The following is a 15,906-nucleotide window of genomic DNA, read 5'->3' as shown; positions in this document are numbered from 1 at the left end:
GGCAAATCACCATCACCCCTTGGGGCATCTGCAACTGTCAATGGTCATCTTCATCAGAAACTTCTGTACTTGTGAATTCAAAATTTCTATGAAATGTAGCGGTCATCGTGTTCAATGTATCACCAACCAATAAAATTACCATTTTCCAAGATTTGTAAATCCGTGAAGTCATGCCTTTGGCTGACTTTCACTCTTCTACATCAATTTGAGCCTGTGCTATTGTTTGAAACTCTATTTTTTCTTTCTACTTTCAATGCTATATACAAAACATTTTCTTTCCATTTGATAATTTCAATGTCTGAAACAAACATCTTTGAAAATTGAAAAATCTTTTTCTGTCTATTTTGAAAGCAAACCTGAGCAATAAGGTACATTTCAATGAAACATGCATGAATGAATGAATGTCAATGTCTATTTCAATACATGTTACAAGCAGGTTACTCCCCAAGATGATCTGTGGTCAATGGCAAGAATGAAAAAACAGAATGAAAGTGAAAAAATGAAAAAATACAAATGAAAAGCTCGCTAAGTCGAAAACCCGAAAGGGCGGCTTAGGCAAAAATGAGCACCCCGCTGATTGACAACCTATGAAGGCAATTCAGGCAAAAATGGGGCAATGAAAAGAATCTTTACTCCCCGGTGAATCGAAAACCCGAAAGGGCGGTTCAGGCAAAAATGGGGTTTGAAAATAAAAAATGAAAGAATGAAATATTGAAAAAGCATTGACCACAGATGCGAACATCCAACGTTTACCCAGCATTGACACGCCTAGCAACGGCGACCTGTATCCAAGGACTTTCCAAGGGTCCCTCCTCTACAAGTTTTACTGCCCTCAGCCATGGTTTCGATACGTCTCGCAACGACGGTCTCTCCAAAGAGGTTTTTTCCCCTGTGAATATGTCGCAGCACGAGCCACTACGTGCCCAATCTTCCAATGTCTTGTCTGCCTTTGTGAAATTTCTCTGCCAAATTGTCAACCAATCATGCATTTCAAGCATTCATACATGCATAATCATGCATTTTATGTGCTCATACATCCAATAATCTTGCTATACCATACATACATGTTGCATATCCAACTGTCGATGTCAATGTCAAATGTCAAATGCCAATATCAAATGTCAATGTCAAATGTCAAATGTCAATATCAAATGTCAATGTCAATGTCAAATGTCAATATCAAATGTCAATGTCAAATGTCAAATGTCAATGTCAATGTCAATGTCAATGTCAAATGTCAATATCAAATGTCAATGTCAATGTTAATGTCAAATGCCAATGTCAATGTCAATGTCAATATCCAATATCCAATGTCAATGTCAAATACCAATGTCAATGTTAATGTCAAATGTCAATGTCAATGTCAATGTTAATGTCAAATGCCAATGTCAATGTTAATGTCAAATGCCAATGTCAATGTCAATGTCAATGTTAATGCCAACGTCAATGTCAATGTCAATGTCAATGTCAATGTTAATGTCAAATGCCAATGTCAATGTCAATGTCGATGCCAATCCAATGTCAATGTCAATGTCAAATTCAACTTTCAATTCAATTCAAATCAATGTCAATTTACTTTTGGGCCAACAAAAATGGTCATGTCTATTTTCAAATCAAGTCAATGACAATTTACCCTCAATTGGTATCTTGTTAAACCAGACTTTCAATTTGTATCTTGTTACTGGTCAAGTGCAAGGTTCGATCCAAAAAAGAACCACTTGTACCTGCTTATATACCTATGCTTCCGGACAAACGGCAAGTTCGATTTGAAGAACAGTTTGTACCCAGCTTATGCTTTGTTATCGGTCAAACGGCAAGTCCGATCTAAAAGAACAGTTTGCACCTTCCCACATGATGTGGTGATAATCCGACAAGCAAGTTCGATCCAAAGAACAGCTTGTATCAACCCTTTTGTCTATAGCTCCAGCCAAACGGCCAGTTCGATCCGAAGAACAGTTTGTGTCTGTCTATCTGTTTGTATTTTCAATCAAGTGTCAAGTTCGATCCAAAGAACAGCTTGTATCTGCCTATATGTCTATGTTTCCGATCAAGTGTCAAGTTCGATCCAAAGAACAGCTTGTATCTGCCTATATGTCTATGTTTCCGGTCAAGTGCCAAGTTCGATCCAAAGAACAGCTTGCACCCGTCTCTTGTTTGTATCTCTCGGTCAAGTGGCAAGTTCGATCCAAAGAACAGCTTGTACCTGTCTATTTGTTGCCCGTTCTTTCTACCTTGATGTCTATAAATCCCTTGGTGGTGTGACACAGCCCGTAGATTCCGGTTCGATTGTCTTGCATTCATAAATGAAATGTTGCATGGCATTCATGTTTTTTTGAAAATCTGAAAACGTATTTTTATGTCCAAAAGCAGTGCAAATGTTAATATTTAAGTATCTTTGTCCCGTCAATTCTAAGACTTCGTCTCTTGACTCCCCGGACAAAGAAACTTAAATAGGGGCAGCTGTTATACCCTAATTTTGGACCTAAAAATACTTGTTCAATTCTTCTTTTCTTGCATTATAAGTCATTTGAACTATCTCTGATCAATTGCGTCTTTCTCTGCATTTTATTTCAATGTTATTTGCAAAATTCACATAAAAGGGTATTTTAGTCATTTCCTGCATTCAATTCATTTTAATCTTTGAAAATTGTTTGAGTCTTTTAAATTGGTTTGTATAAGTCCTTGTCTCAATCTCATGTCAAAATTCATTTTAAAAATTGCATTTGAAGTCATTTTGAGTCAGTTTTGCCCCTAGGGGCATTTTAGTCTTTTCATGTGTTAAAGCCCTGTTTAAATTCTAAAAAATTGTCTCTGAGTCTTGGATAAGTTCTTGCTTTAATTTCCTGTTAAAAATCCATTTTAAAATTTCATCTGAGTCATTTTTAGTCGTTTTAAGCCCCTAGGGGCATTTTGGTCATTTCACATAATATTTCTGATTCGTTTTAGACTGCTTTGTCGTTTTTAATCGTCTCGCTTTACGTTAATTTTCAATTTACTTTTTCAACTCAATTTTAGTTTTAATTTTCATTTTAGTCCGCGCACTTTTGTCATTTGCATTTTAATCCCTTTTTAAGTTTGTTAGAGTCCAAGTGCCATGTGTCCAAATGTTATTGGTCTTTAAAAGTTTGTTACAAGTCAAGTCCATGTGGCATTTCCTCATTGGTCCAAGGCTTACCACATCATCTATAAATGGGTCAAAGTCAAGTCAAAGTCGACACAATTAATCATTCAATCATTCACACAAAAAAGCCACAAAAATTTCTTTCTTTTCCCTCTTTTCTTCTCTCACGTAACAACTTTTCCTCCACCATTTTTCTCACCTCTAACTAACTCCACCACCATAACTAACTCACTTCAACCACCCTAACCAACTCTAACCACCTCCATCCTCATCTTTAACCTCCATCACCACCACCAAAACCACCGTAATCCACCACCTTCATCATTCAATTTTCACAATCACACCACCAAAATCCAATCCAAAAAAAATTCAGTTTCACCATCAATTCACGTCCATCATCGTATGCAACATCACCGTGTTCCAATCCAGAAGAATGAGCGGAAATCCGGACTGTTCGGAAGAAGGAAAGGCTGCGTAGTGAAGAACATGGGAAAAAACGCAAGAATTTACAACAAAGCATAATCCAGTCGAATCCAATAATGTTCAGGTCAGATTAAAGCCGCGAACGCAGATTCAACGCATTCAAATCCATCGCAAGCAAGGTCAAGAAAGCTTCCAACGACAACGGAACGGACGGAAGGAAAGAGGAGGAAATCGCAGGCTGTTGCTGTACACAAATTCGAAGCTTATCATCAAGTGAACAGAGGTAATATGTACTCATTTTCGTGTTCTTATTCCTTTGTTTTGTATGGTGTGAGTTTGTAGATCTAGCGTTTCTAAAAGACTTTTCGAAAAAACTAAGTTCGGATTTGGAATGAGGAAGAAAAATGATGTGTGAATATGTAATTTGTTTTGAATTTGGAGTGTTTTGAAACTCCGGCACGGTGGTGCCACCACCAACCACCGTGCCGGAAGATGCATGATTGTCGGAGAAGAAGGTGGTGACCAGCGCTGCATTTTTAGTAAAAGGGAGAGAGGAAAACACGTTTGAGGGAAAGAGAGAATGAAGGTCCTGTATTGTGTTTCTCCATTTATACTACACTCCTATCTTAACCCATTTTATTAAACTAACCATAACCCATGGGTCTGACCCATGCCTGCTCCATAACCCGCACCAAACCCAAGCCCATTGCTACTTCCTACAGCCCATAACTGTCTCATGCCATGCCTGCTACGTGAACCCCCCCTTTTCCTGCATGTTTCACTAATTTCTCGCTGTTTACACCCCCCGCATGTTTCAAAATCTTTGATAAAATTCCTAAAAAATTTTCATGTATTCTTGATCATTTTCTTGACATTTTTTTGGTGTTTTTATGTGTTAAATCTTGGTTAAAAAATATGTAGTATTTTCTTGTTAAAAGTTTACCATTTTTTGTTGAAAATTGTGAAATTTTACATGTGTTTGTGTCTAAAAATTCTCTAAAAAATTCCAAAAAATTCATACATATTTCTTGATAGTTTTGTGGTATTTTTGTGATAATTGTTGCATGTTAAAATTGATAAAAATATATGTGGAGTTTTCTTGTGATTTTATGTTACTTTTTGATGATTTCTTGTGAAAATTTTGCATGATCTTGTCCCTTAATCTTGAATATTCGATATGGAACCTTGTTATATGAGTTTTATGAAATTTGTGATTGTGAATCCATGAAATTGGTGTTGTTCGTGAATATGTCATTAATGCCTTGTGTTCCAAGTTTTGTTTGTGAATAAATAATGTAAAATTTGCCTAATTTTTTGTCTTAAATGCTTGGTAGTGTATATTCCTTTAATCCTCTTTGTGAAAATTGAATTGAAATTCTTTGAAAACTCTTTGAAGTATGAGGATTATAGGTCATATTCAAGCCTTGCATTGGTGTTGATTTTAGGCCTATTTCACATTTGTTTTTGCTTGTTTTTCTTATGTTAATTTTCTTACTTTTGTTATGATAGCTTTGACTTGCTTTATATCTTGTGCTACTAACCATTTGTTCATTGTTTCATATTCATCATAAGCATCTTCATTTCATCTCATATTCACCTCTATTTCTTTCTTGCAACTTAATTTGTACCAAAAATTAGAATGTAAAGATTTAGGAATTCTTGTAAAATTTTACTTTCATGCTTTTAATTTCTTGGCAAAGAGGCCATAGAATGTATCTAGGGTGTGATGTAAAGGACAATGGACTCTAATGATGTACACCGACACAAGCACCGACACATGCACACACACCACTTTAGATATATAGCTAGAATATGCATGTTTAGATGTATGTTTAGGATTGTATGTTTAGATGAATGTTTAGGCTTTATACTTAGAAAAATCAACTTTCCAAAAAATATGAACAAGCATCATTCAAACCATTTTCAAAATAAACCTTGGGGTCCAAAACCCCATTGAATTTTCCTTTTATTTTCTTAATAAAAAATTCAATGAAAATTAATCATACTTTGACCATCTTTTGCAATTCACTAATCCAACCTCACTATTTCCTAATCTCATGCCCTTGAGGCCTCTTTCTATTCTTCCAAAATCCATTTTCAAACTTAAAATCAACCAACAAAAACAAAAACATTTTTTGAGAGAGAACTACGGTGGATTTGATCCCTTAATCGGGTACGTAGGCAAGGAACAAAATTCCTTCAATTCAACTAAAATAAAAAATCCAAAAACATTCTTCTCCCTCCAATTCTTCACTTAGTAACTCTTAGGTTTAATAACATCTTTTCAAAATAGCATTTAAAAATAAAGCGCGCGCGTAGAAATTAAAGACGGTTCCTATAGGTTACTATAGTCGTTATGGGTGCCTAACACCTTCCCGTAGCGAAAACAACTCCCGGACCTCGATTCTCAAGGGTTTTGCTTACTTTTTCCCTTCCCAAGAAAAAATAAGATATCACCGGTTTAAAAGGTTCAAACGTAATCAATGTTTGACACCCGAAAACCAAGATAAAACATAGCCCCTATGGGGAGATGATTCTAGTAGGTCAAATAGGAAGAAAATGGAGGAAAGCCTTACCAGATGAAGAAGCAAAGACTTTGGACGATGGAGAAAACAAGCACTTCAGTGTTCCTCAGCAATTCGCCAAAAGGTTGAAAGTTAAAGGAACTACAAAAAGGAAGTCACTGAATTGTTTATATAGGCTTTCGAAAAACAATGGAAACAGCAAATATCCAACGAATCATCGAGCAAGCAGCTGAAAAACACAAATGGAAAATTGGAAAATTTCTCATTGAAGGAAAACACAAAGAATCCTCAGGGTCCGGACAAGACTAGACTGACAGACAAGAAAGCCACAAAAACGGAAATTTCAAGAACCTCACAGGGACACCCTAAATCCTGGAAAAACTCTTTTAAGTCCAAAGCTACGAAGTTAGATAAGGCCTTTGTTCGTAAGACAGGTCATTGGAGAAACTTTATCAAGTTACAATCTGACTCCCTTATCCTATAGTGCAGGTTGAGCATTGCTCATTGGTTTGGGAGTTGCTCACTTATATGCATGTCAAGAGTTTCTCACCACCAGGCCAGGAGTTGCTCAAGCTTGTACCTCCAAACACAACTGGCAGGATAAGGGTTGACACCAAAGACTTAATTGGCCACTATTTATACCTAATATGAAGGTATGACACTGCGGGAAGGCCCTGGGTGTTGCACGAGTTTCCTCCGACGGCCAACCTGTTTGAACCCACCCGTACAATTCGTTCACCGCACAACCCGCCAACTGCCAAAACTGGCACCTTAAGCAGTCGTGAAAGGGTGAATTTTTTCAACCAACAGGGTCATCCATATTACCAACTATTGAATCAAACTCGCCCCTAATCGACCAATGCTCTACCCTACATTATGACATAGTCTACAAGCTTAGATGAGTATGAAGAACACTTGATGATAGTTTTGCAATTCTTATTAGACAAGAAATTGTACACAAAACCTATGAAATTTGAGTTGTGGTTTGAGGAGGTAATGTTTTTAGGGTTTATAATATATAATAAGAGTAATGATATTTGTTCAACTATTTTGTAACAACTTTTGGGACAATCTTCTTTTTAGAGGGTTACTAATGGTTGTAGAGAGAGAGAGAGAGAGAGAGAGATAGATAGATAGAGAGAGAGAGAGAGAGAGAGAGAGAGAGAGAGAGAGAGAGAGAGAGAGAACACAATGTGAGACAGAGAGTTGACTCAAGCAAGGCAAATGCAATGCTTGACTGGGAACGACCTAAATCAGTGACAAAAGTAAGGATTTTCCTTGGATTAGAGGGTTACTAAAGGAAATTAATGTAGGGATTTTCTAGATTAGCCTTACCTCTCGCTAAGTTAACTAGGAAAGGGAAACTTTTGGTGTGGGACAAATAGGGTGAAGATAGCTTCCAAGAGCTTAAGAGAAGGTTAGTATCTACACATGTCTTAACTATATCAAATCCTTCTTGAAATTTTGTGATATATTTGTTAGATATCTTTAAAAGAGTGAATTAAAGTGGATAAACTAACTTACTTTTTGTGGGGACAAATAGCCATGGAGGATTTAAATAAATCTATAGTCGATTTAAATAGTTTTTACTTTAATGATATGATATTGGTGGTTGTTTATAAAGAATTCAAACTTGACTCCACATGTTTATTTTTTTTATTTATAAGGACAAAAAAAAATTAAGTTCTTTAATCTCATCACACATGCTTCACAAGAAGGAAGTAGCTTCAACAATGTTACAAGTCAGGTTCTAGGGAATCAAAATCGGTGACAAGAAAAAGAGCATAGCTTTTGATAAAATGAGAACATGTGCTTTTGAGAATATGTTAACTTTTGAGAAACATGGCCTTGACTGATGTGGTAGTTCTTGAAGGCCATCACAACAACATCTTACACTTCATCAATTCTTCCTCCTTGAGGCATTATTTCTGCTTCTATTCTTTCATAATCATTAGCACGAAAGGTGGAAGATCAACCTTCCATGTATGCTCTTGGTCATGGTGGTGGGGCTTGGAGCTCTTCAACCTCTTCTTGATTAACTCGTCTCACATGGTGCTTCCAATATGATTGGTTATTTATAGCAGACCAAAAGAAGATGAACTCATGTTGTCCCTCTGCTCCATTGTCACCTCTAAAAAAGATTGTTTCCCATGTCCCACTTTCTCCATTGTCACCTATGGGTGGTTCTAAGGCCCGACGACCCCGGGCACTCGTCCGGGCTCCGGGCCAAATTTTTTGCAATTTCTTATGTAAATCTCTATGAATTTCTTATATAAACCCCTATAAATTGGACAATTTCTTTAGATTTTTTGATTATTTGCTTGCAATTTATTATATAAACCACTGTAAATGTGTTGCAATTTCTTTTTGCCCAGGCTTTATAATAATTCTGACTCCGCCACTCACCTCTAAAAAAGATTTGTATTTTCCATTACCCTCGGCGCATACTAAGCATGGACTTTCTATGAAAGAAGCTTTAGATTGTGCAGAATCATAATCCTTGGATATGGCAAGATGGTTAGAAAAGAAAGGTGCATAAAATTCACCCGCAATCCCTCTACGTCTTGGAAGGTTTCGCTCCCCCTCATTGTGTAATTCAAACAACCACTTCACCAAATTGATTGTGTAATTCAAATATTTCACCAAATTGATTAATAGTTAATGTATGTTGCTCATTGAACAATTGAAGAGAGATGAAATCTTCAATGACAACCCTATAGTGGTAAAGAACTCCATAGTAGTTCCAGCATATGTAGAGTTTCTAAAACATGAAGAATGTCAAATTTACAATATTTTTTAGAAACAAATCACTGAAAAACAGCTTCGAAAAACAATTTGAGAAAAACTAGTTTGAATGAAAGAAACCAATTAAATAAAAAAACCTGTTTCAGAATTGGTTCAAGAAAATATATCAGTTCCAAATCGGATCGAAATGGTTTTGCAAAAATAAATGTTTCCTTATTGAAACAGGTTTGAGGAGCTTAGCCAAACCATATTTGATCCAATTTTGTTTGCTTTATTAACCATACAAACCCCTGATTATATTTACCTATAGCACAAAAGTCATGCTTAATAATATATATTAGTGTGGAGCAGGACTAGTTTATAAAAAATCAAACAATACAATTACAAGTTGCACATAAGGTACCATCTTTCAATGAATATATGGTCAGTATAAGTAAATCTTTCAGTGGGACACAACTTTAACCCAAGTGCATTTAGTGAAAAATTAAAATAAGAAAAACAAGAAAATGATAGAATGGGAGAACTTATATAGATGAAATAATGTTTTAATTATAGGATTCATGTAATTTTTTTTTTTTTTTTAATGTTTTTTTATGGATTGGAGCATGTCTAGTCCATCCATCCTTTCCTATACAAGCCCTTAGATTAATCTACAAACAGACAATGTTTATACATTAGTTAGATTAATCATATGGTTCTGATTGTGTTTGAGAGTTGTTCAAAAAGGAGCACAGAGAATCTCATTCCATGTTTTTGAATTCATTTTTCTAACAAAATAGATGAAATTCATTTCTACATTCTTTAGAGATATGATATGGATTCCTTGAATTTATGCTTCACAAATAGGTTTTAAAGTGGATGCGAATTTGGATCCAATTGATGAAGCAACCATGTTGATTAAGTCAATATTTATCTTAGATTTATACAACAAGGGATGTCGTTGGGTGTATTAAGAAACTACTCCCTCCGTTTTAAAATGAGTGTCGCTTTAGCCAAAAAAAATTGTTTCAAAATGAATGTCACTTTCAGTTTCCAATGCAATAATAACTTTTTCTTTTCAATTGTACCCTTCAATTAATACTCAGTACACTACTTCCAAAGTATTACTTTTAAAACTAACCAATAGTTAATAAGGATAATTTGGTAAAATAACCATTCTCTTTCTTTTAATAATTGCATTTCTTAATATGTGTGTAAACACCTAAAACGACACTCATTTTGAAACGGATGAAGTACTAAAGAAAAATTAAATGTTGTAATGGAACTTGAATCCAATAATTACCAGAAAAATTAAATTCATTTTATGATACCCGAAAAATCGTTGATTTGCAATTATATGTTGTCAATAGTTTTAGGGTTTTGAAATTAAAGAACTATCATTTTACAACTACAATTTCCCTTAATACCCATTAGGCTTTATAAACTCTTACCCAACGTGTGTGTTGGAACAAACACTTAAGGGATTCTCTCTCATTATTTGTCTTTTGAAAACATCACCCTCTAGCAATGTGATTTCATAAGAGACGGGGTTAAGATTGATAGTCCAAGTCTAAAATATTTTAAATTTTTTTATATGTGCATAAGATTTTGGTTTCTACTTCTAACATTGACATCATAGAGATTAGCTTCACTATTTGTAATCATGAAGATTTGTTTTTTGAGACCCTAAAAATTTATTTTCACCATACATATTGCCTACAATGACGTGAAAAATTATGGGAGACATTTGAAAATAGGGGTTGAAATTTGTGGCGAAATTTTGGCGATTCTTTCTTCCCATCTTTACTATATATTAGTTTTCCAATTTTATTATTTTGTATAAGAAAACATCGAAATTATATGGAATATGAGTGTGACTCATACCCTTACAATTCAAAAAGATACAATTTGTATATGCCTTGTAGACATGTCAAAGCTTTATTACACCAATTAGGAAATACAAAGCTAGAATTTCTGTCTCCTTTTTCGGAAAACCAAAACCACAAAATGAACTTAATTTTCTCTACTAATATATAAATATTAACAAACTCTCCCCTAAATATAATGTTGTTCCTCAAACTCTAAATGCACCGAATTATGGCTTGCCAAATTAAATATGACTTTCACACCTTTTTTAGACTTAACTAAATTTTCAAAGTGCAAAAAATGCATCCAACCCATGTCAATATTAATGATATCAAAACCCACCAAATTTAATCAATGTTAGTAGTTTGTGTTAGTTGTATGGGTGCATTTAATGTATTGGAATTAATAGGGGTACATTCAAGTTTTTTTAATTTTGTTGCACCATAGTTTTCTTGAATAAATACTAATAATTACACCCTCTGGTCACTAATATAAGCAAAAGTTTGATTTTTAGATTCATTCATTAAATGACGTATGTAGTCTATAATAAAGACTGCATACGTCATTTAATGAATGAATCTAAAAATCAAACTTTTGCTTATATTAGTGACCAGAGGGTGTATGTGGTTTATGTAACACCCTAAACTCTAAAAGCGATAACACACGCAAATGATATAATAATATAAATAGTTTAGATGTTACTTCTTCAATAAATCTTAAACATGCATACTACATTTTTCAAAACATGGCAACGGAAAAATCATCTCAACAATTCATCAATAATAAAATAAAATCTTCAAGTAACCATGTCATCATACTGCATATATCATCATCAATACATAGTCTCAAATATCCTCAACAATCATAATAAAAAGACTCCGACGACAACTGACACCTAATCAGAGCTCGAAAGACTATGACACCAAAAACACTAGATGAGGTAGCATTCATGCTATCCTCAAGCAACTCACCAAAGCAAATCAAACTATTCATGCAGACCGTCTACCCATTCGTAAGAATAAGGCAGACGGTAAACCAAATGACCACTGGTGTTAGATTTCCACAAATAACAGCATAATCAAACATGCATTTAAGGATTTCATGCATAGCATATATATATACTCATCATTCCTAGGATACTAACATCACATGAATATTATCATTTCCTCATATCATAGCATATCAAACTTATTCAATCTCTAATTAAGGTCATCAACAAAAGCTCATTACCCGAATACCATCATTCAATACAAGAATTTCTCATCTCATTCTCTATTTAGTTTAATCATCATATTCATCATTTAGAAAGTATAATCATACATTCAACTTTACTCATTTTATATAAAACATTTCACATGTTGCATATAATTAATCCATCTAATTCACATTAATCATATTCATCACGTCAACTCTTGCCTAATCAACTCAACAATACAATTTATCATTTCAAAGGTATAGGCAAGATAATCATCACCAAGTATACAAGCATCACAAAAAATAACAACATCATCATGTACACATCTCCACATGAATTCACATTAATCACAAAGCACAATTTCATATAATTCACCAAGTTTCACCAATTGTACATAATCACCAAGCACATAGTCAAATATGACATAAGTCACCAATCATCAAGTGCATGCAATGTTCTGGACACTTCTAGATGTATATGGTACCAAGTTTTGGATTCAGAGGTAATCTTACCAAAATTCCAGTATGTAAATCTCCTCCAATTACGTACTAACATAGCTCCCTCCGGCTATGTTTTAACATAATTCCCTCCGGTTATGCGTTTTTAACAAAGACTTAACATAACTATGAATGCATGGACATACAAGTAAAGACCAGAAAATTCGACAACCACATCATTATATTATATGACCCCTCCATTATGCAATACTCCCACCAAACCCCACGATTGCATTATCAAACATTTATATCCACACAATCAATAAGTCATGAACATTTATAGAGTCATCATCATATAATCATCATCAACATCAACATAATAATCATCATAATCACTACAAGAAATCAGCCTTTTAGAGACCGAATATTCAGTCGCTACATCAGCAAATTCGGTCACTGATTGACTTAGTGACTGAAATAGCGACCAAAAATAAGAGTGGCTAAAACGCTGGTCGCTGATCCTTTGTGACCGGTCTAGCGACTAATATTTTGCAACTGCTTTTGTGACTACACATAGAGACTGATTTTGCCACTGAATTTTGAGTGGAATTAGAGACTGATATAGAGACGTTCTTGGAGACTGATCCAGAGACAGAATCTAGACACCGATTTAGACACTCTTTTCTTGGCTGAAATCAGCTAATTTAGTGACTTATTTTGTGATTGGGTTTGACACTTAATTAGCCACCGAATTTGTGACTGAAATTATTTTATTGTATTATTATTCATGGTCGCTATTTCGGTCTCTATCTTGGTTTTTTTCTAAATTGTTTATTAAATACTATACTGGTCACTGTTTTGTGACTGAAAGAATTACAATATTTTTTTTTTTTAATATTGTAATTTTTTAACTCATATTTTTATCAAATTCCATACAAAAGATCAAAATGATTCAATGTAACATGATGAAAGATATAACATTAACCATTCAATGCTACATACACAAACTAGTCAAAATATAATACTAATGATTAGAGGAGATTTGTCTATTCACAAAAGCCTTTGCACTTGATAGTATTAACAAAATACATAATACTAACAAAAAGAAAGTTGCAAGTGGTAGGCTTACCAAAATACTAATCCAAAAAGATTTGGGAATTAAAAAAACACATCAAATTATCAATTCAGGAACATTTTGTGCTTCCAACTCTAACTCGTCATCAACCTAGTCATCATCATTCCTCAACCTTATTTTCATTAGCTTGGTCGTCCTCATTGGCTTGGTCTATAGAATGGTGGGTGGGTTGGAAGTTCATGGTTTCCATCATTTGTTTTATCAATTGAAATTGGTGTTCAACGACCTTATTTGTTTTTGCCAATTCTTTCCGAAGTTGGTCTCTTTCATTTCTCATTTCTTCAAGCTCATGCCTTTCCACCCCACTCAGTTGAAGAAGAACCTGAGCCATGATAATGTGCACGACCTGCATGTACAAAAGATTCCATTCCTAGACCGTATATTTGTCCTTTCTTTACTCCTGTAACATCATACCACACCTCTAGCTGATTTGGTGGAGGCATTCCTTGCGAAGATGCTTCTTGTGTCAAAGCATCCCACTTGCGTGTAAATTCTCTACGTTAACCAAAAGATAAGAATAATTGATCTATCAAACTACCTAGAAACATAATAAAACCAACATAATTAGCACTACATACACTAAAGTTGAGATCGACATGTTCAGATCTTTTATCAACCCACGTCTTATCTTTTTTATGCTAGTGTGTGCGTCGAAACAATTCCACATTAGAAGGTGGGATGCCGGCACTTTTTGTCTAAGAAAAAGAAAATAGACATTAAAAGCATTAGCACTATTCTAAAAGGAAGTCATCTACTCAGTGAAAAAAGACAATAATTGTCAAACACAACAACAAAGGACATCAATTACTGCATTAAAAAAGGACATTAAAACCAACAACAGACCCCCTCACACCATAACAATCAAATACAATAGCAAAGGACATTAGAACCAGCAACATACCCCTCACAACATGACAGTCATACACCAACTCCACACAACATAACAGTCATACACAGACCCCTCACAACATAACAGTCATACACAACAATAATGGACATCAGCTACTCCATGAAAAAAAGACCATAATGCAACAAATAATAATGTCCTTTTTGAAACAATCTCCTGGACAATCAGTATTTATTTAAATACTATGCAAAAAATAATGCAACTATTGAAGTGTTTCAGTATAATAATCATGTTGGAATAAAGTAAAAGAAAGGTTACTACCATATTATCCTTATGTTGAGAAGCGGTGATAGAGCCGCAAGTGTGAAGGGACCCTCCCAACCCTCCACAATCAGATGCTCGATTAGTTTTGGCTTGTATCCTCTTCTTTTTATATGGTTGACTTGCCCAATGATTACACAAGCTAGCCCAAATGTCCTCATTAATCCAACTCGGCCTATCCATTCTGGTGCGAGCCTTGTTTAAATTATTTTTCATAACAGCTGCACCTCTCATTTCAAAGTTCTTTCTTTCCCATCTATCATCGGGTGGAATGGATAGGCCTAGGTGTAGGTGATACATGATTTATCTTAGGTGTAGGTGAGACATGAGTTGTCCTAGATGTAGCTGCAACATGGCTTGTTCTAGTTGTAGTTGCAGCAAGACTTGTCCTAGCTGTAGGTGCGCCATATGGAGTCTTTGAAGTAGGTGGGACAAGAGGTGTTCTTGAAGTAGGTAAGACATTAGGTGTCATTGAAGTATGTGCGACATACAGTGTTGTAGAAGGACCTGGGACATGAGATGTTGTAGAAGGAAGGGGAACTTGAGATTGTTCAGAAGTAGGAGTTATGTGAGCTGGACGTTTCTGAGGTTTTTTGGACTTAGGACTCTTAGAAGATTTTCTTTTGTCTACCATCTGCAATGAATACAATATAAAATTCAAATTAACAACCACATTCTACCATCCTGCTCACTACAAGAAAAGGATATTCACAGTCTATTGTTTATGTTTGTGTCTTCTAAAATCATTGTAAATAACATATTTACTACATCAAATAGGGATGGAATGGATCAGCCAACTGCATATGACTTGATGTGAGTATAAGGATTGATGTCAGTGGCGATGGTGCCACCGAAACGATGGTACAACGTTACTGCACACTGTTTCATTAATTCTCTTTTTTTTTTCTTTCTCACTGCTATTTTTTTATGCTTATTCCTCCCTTTTTTCTTCATTTTTGTTACAGGTTTAGAAAATTATGCATGTCATAGTATTATTTTTATATATACTGATTGTATCATGTTTTTTTTTGTTCTGGCAGCAACTCTGAATATGACTTATGCTTACTTCAGCGTTGACAACAGCGGCTCGCATAAAAATAGCGATTTTTTCAAATTCCGCTATGCTATAGAGCTATATTGTTATTACAAATACTATTTAACAACATTGTCCCCAAATTTCAGAGGGAGAAAATCAGAACAATGAGTAGTATTCGCCAAACTAACAAGCCTAAATCAACCAATCCCAAATTATTTATTTCAATCAAAATGATGGGCAGAATTCAACTATCATACTAACATTCCAAATCAAAAG

General features: G+C 34.8%; 1 pseudogene across 1 annotated transcript; it reads right to left on the bottom strand.

The window, feature by feature from the left end:
• Positions 1-13,219: 13,219 nt before the first annotated feature.
• Positions 13,220-15,249, bottom strand: LOC146949289 (uncharacterized; annotated as a pseudogene). The gene is made up of 3 exons (XR_015028068.1): positions 14,595-15,249; positions 13,996-14,121; positions 13,220-13,905 (listed from the first exon to the last, which is right to left on the bottom strand). The product of XR_015028068.1 is annotated as an uncharacterized LOC146949289 (transcript).
• Positions 15,250-15,906: the final 657 nt, after the last annotated feature.

The sequence above is a fragment of the Medicago sativa genome, chromosome 2 (assembly GCF_051527215.1).
Source record: "Medicago sativa cultivar Bolivia chromosome 2, Bolivia_mono, whole genome shotgun sequence".
Taxonomy (NCBI): domain Eukaryota; kingdom Viridiplantae; phylum Streptophyta; class Magnoliopsida; order Fabales; family Fabaceae; genus Medicago; species Medicago sativa.
Note: the sequence above shows the minus strand (reverse complement) of the source record. Positions and strands in the feature narration are given on the sequence as shown.